Source organism: Callospermophilus lateralis, chromosome 4, assembly GCF_048772815.1.
Source record: "Callospermophilus lateralis isolate mCalLat2 chromosome 4, mCalLat2.hap1, whole genome shotgun sequence".
NCBI classification, from domain to species: Eukaryota; Metazoa; Chordata; class Mammalia; order Rodentia; family Sciuridae; genus Callospermophilus; species Callospermophilus lateralis.
This window is the reverse complement of record NC_135308.1, coordinates 162462396-162468606: the sequence shown is the minus strand read 5'-3', so window position 1 is coordinate 162468606 and position 6211 is coordinate 162462396.

The following is a 6211-nucleotide window of genomic DNA, read 5'->3' as shown; positions in this document are numbered from 1 at the left end:
CTGTCCTGTTTGACCTCAGTGCTTCTCCTGGAAGGGCAGGGTGTCAATTTTCACGCCCAAGTCCAACATCAAGGCCACAGCACCGTCTCTTTATTATGTTCTAATGTGTCCAGCCGCAGCTCAGCCCACTTAGTATTTCAGGGAAATTACATTCGGAGGAGCGGTAATTTCTGGGTATGATAATAAGATCGAAGCAATTGTATTTGGGTCTCTGACTCAATATGAGGAGGTCACCTTCTATTTCCCAGTGACGGATGGTTCCAGGCCTGCTATTATCTCAACCAGACGAAAGCGGAGTGTTTTAATTGACCGGCACATCCATGTAGTGATCAGCGTAGGGACGGCTTCCTCCATCTGACAAGATTGATTGATTGGAGGGGGCAGGGATGCGAGGCTGTAATTTTCTCAGTTGGTCAAATTCATAGAATGTACTTTCTTTTCAAAAATGATTACTATTTATTTTTCTAGGAAGATAATGCTGCATCTCCTTTGGCATGAGCATCCTTTGTTCTTAAAAGTTATCTAATGACTTGGCAGAGGAATCCAGTCATTTACTTGTCAGTGAAATGCCACAAATAAGGCCACAGCCCTGGCATGAGACAAGCTGCCGTGACATCACCAGCCAGCTTGTTCCCAGGCAAGGCGCTGCTCATGCTGAAACACGGTCGGTTGGTGTGACCCAGGAAAGTAGCCTTGGGGGGGGCGACCCCGGGGTTCCCTTCTCAATCAGAAATCTACGCTGTAAGTGGGAAATCCGCCTTGCTATTTAATCCAAGTCTGATGCTGCTCTTCAGTCTCTCGGGGGTTTACAAACCTCTCTCCTTCAAACCACAGCCATTATCTGGATTGTCTCTCCCGGGTCAGGGGCCTATCCCTGCCCGTCACCTGCCGGCTCCGGCAGGCACTCCGGCTCTGAGCCAGCCCCCGGGTGCCAGGCACTCTGCCACGCCTCCTGCTACCCCATTTCACAGAACCCGACAACGAAAGGAGGGCTACTTCCCAGCTCCACCCTCTGCCCAGGGGCGTCCTCCTCACTCAGGCCCACACCACCTGTTACGGGGCTCTCGGAATGACTATCGAAAATAGCAGAGACCACATGGGGAGGACCCAAAGCCTCCGAGAATTTGCTTTGGACAATGATCAGTGAGTCCCAGAGGGTCGTGCAGACCCCAGGGACCCTGACCTCTTCCAGGAGGTTCACAAGGCCAGCACTCCCCAGAGCTCACTGGGTGGACAAGCCCCTCGGGACGCAGAAGCATGTGCCCTAGCCCACAGCAGCCAGAGGCCCCCAGCAACTGTTGGACACCACCTGCCTCGGCCCGAGGCGCCAGTGACCCAGAGAGCCGGATTACGGAACCGAGTCCCTGCACCCTCTCCTCCACACCCTGGCGCCCCAGACCCCTTGGCCTCCAGGAAAGCCCTGGGGCTGCTCCCAGGCAGAGCCCATTTTTGCCTGGAAGGGCTCCTGGCAGGCTGGCATCCAGACGTGGGCATCTGGCAGATGTTCCCTTAGGAACAAGTTAAGGGAACCTCAAGGAAAGCAACGCTGCATCTGATGCCCATGATGAAAAGAGCCTTCGGGCAGAAATCAGTGTTTGAGGAAATTCGTGCCTACCTCCGAGAGCCTGGCGGTGTCCACCGACTCTGATGCAATCAGCGTTGAGACTAATGAACGTGATCTTTGTATCTGCATAATCGTGACATATGTCAGCATCTGGGAGGTTTGAATAATTCAGGGAACCAGTACTTCCCAAAGGACCACGGTGTGATGTCACAAAGCCATGCCTGAGTGTCAGCTCCTGGCAGTGCCAGATGGCCCTGGGTCTCACACGAGTGGACGTGGAGAGGTCCTGGGTGGGGCTGCAGATGCCACTTTGCAATTAACTTCTAAGTGTCACTGTGGAGGCCGGGGGTGGCCCTGTGGAAGGCACTTGCCTGGCGTGTGGAGGCCCTGGGATCCACCCGGCACTTCGGGGAAACGGGATTAAAGAAGAGAGGAGGGGGAATAGTATCACTGCCTGAGTTTCATGAACTCCAAGAATATTCAGTCTTCTACAAAGGCTATTAAAACATCCTCCTCGCCAGGTGCAGGGGCACACGCCTGGGATCCCAGTGGCTCGGGAGGACGAGGCAAGAGGATCACGAGTTCAAAGCCACCCTCAGCAACTTAGGGAGACCCTGTCTCTAAACAAGATACAAAAGCGGCTGGGCAGGGCCGGGGGCCGTGGCTCAGTGGTAGAGCACTTGCCTAGCGCATGCGAGGCCCTGGGTTCGATCCTCAGCACCACGTGAAAATAAATAAAATAAAGGTATTGTGTCCAACTACAACTAAAAAAATAAATATTAAAAAAAAAAAAAAGGACTGGGAATGTGGCTCAGTGCTTAGGGCCCTGGGTTCAATCCCTGGTTCCAACAACAACAAAAACCCTCCTCTTTCAAGTACTATGTATGTGAGAGTTTGTTATTTTTAAATGAATTAGTATCTTAATATTTTTGAAATTTCTCAGTTTTAATTTCTAACATCAACCCATAGACAGAAGCTCTTTGGGGGGCTTCAATAATGCTGGACAGTGCTAATGGTGTCCTGCGCTGTGAGCTTGAGAAACGCTGGTACTCACAATGATCTGATGAAATCAGCAGAAAAAAAGGGACACAAAGAAACGTCCGCGTTGTCATTGTCCCTGGGGTCCAGATCTGGGTGCTGTAACTGTGCTTTAAGGAGCCACCCGTGCGCGGTAGCACTGGAGGCCACTGGCCACCTTTATGTTTTGTGAGTGGGGCTGACGGCGTGGGAGAGCCAACCTGGGCCCAGGCCGTGCTGCACCCCAGACCCACCCTGGAGCACCTGCCACTGGCCTGTGCTCAGTGGCTCCAACAGAACCACTGTGGAACGCTGTGGACACCAGGGAACAAAGAGGAGCAGAGCGGAGCCCTCTCCGCGGCCTGGCCGTGGAGCACAGAGTGCCCACTCGAGTCACTGCTGCTGAGTGACAGGCTGGGCTCCGAGTCCAGTCCAGACCACAGAGAGTGCCTGCAGCTGCCTCCCTGGGTGGACGTCCCCAGCAAGCCCCAGATGGCCCTGGTGGTATCCCCTGGAGGCTGGACTCACAGGGCTGAAGAGACTGGACCTGGTCAACAGCCTCCGGGGGAGAGAGCCAGGACCTGACCTGGCCCCAGGAACATGCTCAGAGGCCTCCCCTCCGTCTGGGTGGATGAGCCAAAGGCCACACTGTGGCTTGCAGGTGTCCCCCGAAGACGGGGCCTTAGGCTTGGGCCCTACCGGGGCACTGCTGGGGGGTGGAGGGAGCTGTAGGGTAGGCCTAGTAGGAGGTCTTTAGGCCACTGGAGGGGAGAGAGCGGTCTGCCTGCCACACACACCAGCCCCGAGGTGCTGCCTTGGGCCCAAGGCAGTGCAGCCCACCATAAGCCAGGCAAGCCTGCTCGCCCCAGGCCAGACACCTCAGCCATCTGTTAGCGCAACAGGAAGCTGACCGGCAGCCGTGAGGCCAGGGGCTCCTGGGAGCTCGGCCACAGCAGCAGGAACGCCCCCGCCCAGTCCAGCCCACCCCGGTAGGAACCGGGCCCTTGTCTGTGGGAGCCGTGTTTCGCTGGGAGTCCAGTGTGAGGCGGCCCCACGGTCCCTCATTAACAGTCAGCGGCGCTCATCCCTGGGGGCTCTTCCCCTGTGCTCTGTGGCATCTGGAGGCGGGCACTGTCTCAAAGGAAGCTTATCTGGTGTTTAAAAACAGAAACTGGAAATTGGGGTTCTTCGGCTGAGGAGCTGCTGGCCTGAGGAGAGTGGCGTGGAGGGAGGGTCTGAGGGAAGCGCTGGGGGTTGGCCGCACCTGCCCAGCTTTGTGGTGGCCGAGGGAGTTGTCCTGTGTCCTGGTAACCACAGCACTGGGCACAACAGTGTGCTCCCAGGTGGGATGGCGGGCTGCAGACAGCAGGTGGGACACGGGAGGTGCCTGGCACCACGGCAGGACACCCCCAGCTGGTGATGTCGAGGACTCCACCTGGCTCCCAGGTGTCGTGAAAACCAGTCTCCTGGTGACGGGGGGAAAAGGGCTGACCCAGCTGGTCCCCAACAAGAAACGCAGCCTTCGCCATCAGAACCTGCAGCTGGCCTCGTGGTCTGCCCCTTGCAGAGTAGAGCAAAAGGTTAACTGAACCAACGTCAAACTCTGTTCCGGTGCAGAACTTTCAGGTCTTTAGAGGAGACGCAGAGGAGGACACTCTCCTGCCCGTCATTTGTCTTCTCTGCCAGCTCCTAAGGCAGCTGCAGAGCACCTCTTTCCCCAGGAACTCGCCTGGTTGTGGTCTCTTGGTGGATGCGCTTCCTGAGCTGTCCCTGGCTGGATGCTCTGCTCTGCCACCTGATCCCACCTGAGAATGACGAGGACACACCTCTCTACCCAGGGTCCCAGCTGTCACCTCACCTCCTAAAGGCATGGCCTGTGGAGTCAGCCTGCAAGTTGAAGTGCTGTGGCCCTGCTGGTGACAGCAGGGACCCAGGTGCTTAATTAAGAAGCTGGTTTCAGCCCCAGGGCAGCGTCCCTGCCTGTTTACACCCAGTCTTCATGGCTGGCTGCTGCTTGGTCCTCCACTGACATGGGAGGTGGACCCTCAAAGGTCACTGTCCACAGTATGTGCTGCGCAGCTCTTGCTGCTCTTGACACATGGCTTTCCCGTTTTGCTAAAGGCTGAATGTGAAATGAAACAATAAGCTGTTTGTGGAAGAAGGCCGCCTGCCCCATGCCCCCAACTGTCAAAAGAAAGGTGACATTTTTATTCTTGTCAAGACCCTTGTCAGTCATACAGAAGGTGAGGATGGGCAGTCCCGGGGCCATCAGGGGTCCGAGAACTTGGCCCACAGATGATGCAGGTCCCTAGGCTCAGGCTGCTTCCAAAATCCCTAGGTCACTTGGCAGAAGTATAAATAAGAGGTCACAGGGAGGATACAAGTGACGGGGACTCAGTCCCGGCTTTCCAAAAGGAAAGCATTCCAGATGCAGGGCATCACCTGCACCCTGGACATCTGTATGTCACCCTTTACTGGAGACTTTGAAGGAGGTCTGACTTAAAACACACAAAACCACACATCTTTCTCCACATCGCTAGGAATTTCCCCCAAATGTTACCTCAAGAGACACCAATTGTGCCAAGCAGAATAGCGCCCCAGAAGCTGCCGCGTCCTGGACCTTGGAACATGTGACAGCCAGCCCTCCTGGCTGGGCACCGGGTTCGACCGACTGTGATCGGAAACAGGGCAAAAGCTGCATCTGTCCTGAACACGTAGAGACTTTTCTTTTCTCATCGTCATTCCTTAAATAATTCTGTGTGACAACTGTTGACAGAGCGTGTGCCTGCGTTAGGCATCCTGGGTCACCCAGAGATGAGGCAGGGCACATGAAGGATGAAGGACATGCATGGTTCCTTGCAAACACTACACTGGGTTACAAGGGACTCTGATGTCCATGAGGAGCCCAGGAGCCAATCCCCAGTGGACATGAGGGACAAGGACAGCATGTTGTGTGATGTGGCCAGGGAGAAGCCCGGTGGCAGAGTCAAAGGCACTAACCAGCTGACCTTCAGCAAGATCACCCAGTTGTCCAGTGGCCAGAGGCATCACCAGGGCCCAGGAAGGGGGCAGAGAGGCAGGAGGGGCAGAGACAGGGAGCTGCTGGCTGGGGCGCAGGCAGGGCCACGAGCCGAGGAAGTGGCGGGCCCTGGAAACGGGAGGAGGCCAGACAATGGGTCCCGAGTGTGTGGGAGGCGGGAGGCTGCTGCGGCCTTGACCTGAGCCCAGGGGAGCCCTCGGGCCCTGACCTCCCTGCAGGATGAGGCACTGTGTTGTTTGACCACAGGTGTGTGAAGACCCACGGGAGTAGCCACAGGAAACAACTCGATACCCAGGCTGCTGCCCTCTGTCTACAGACAGCACATCCTCCCTCCACCTCACGGACCCAACATCAGGCAGTATGACTGTCTCCCGTGTCACCCGCCAGCACTGTGTACCACATACCCACTAACGTGGCCGCCTCTGGCCTCACCCAGCTGCACGCTCTCTCATGGAGTGCTGGACGTCCCCTGGGGCCAAGTGTCCTCCCCGCTCTCTAGCTCTGCTGATGTATCTATACGCAGGATCCAATAGTGGCCCTGGGCGGAGGAGGACAGAGGTGGGGGAGCCCAGGTCTAGGAGACCCAGGTG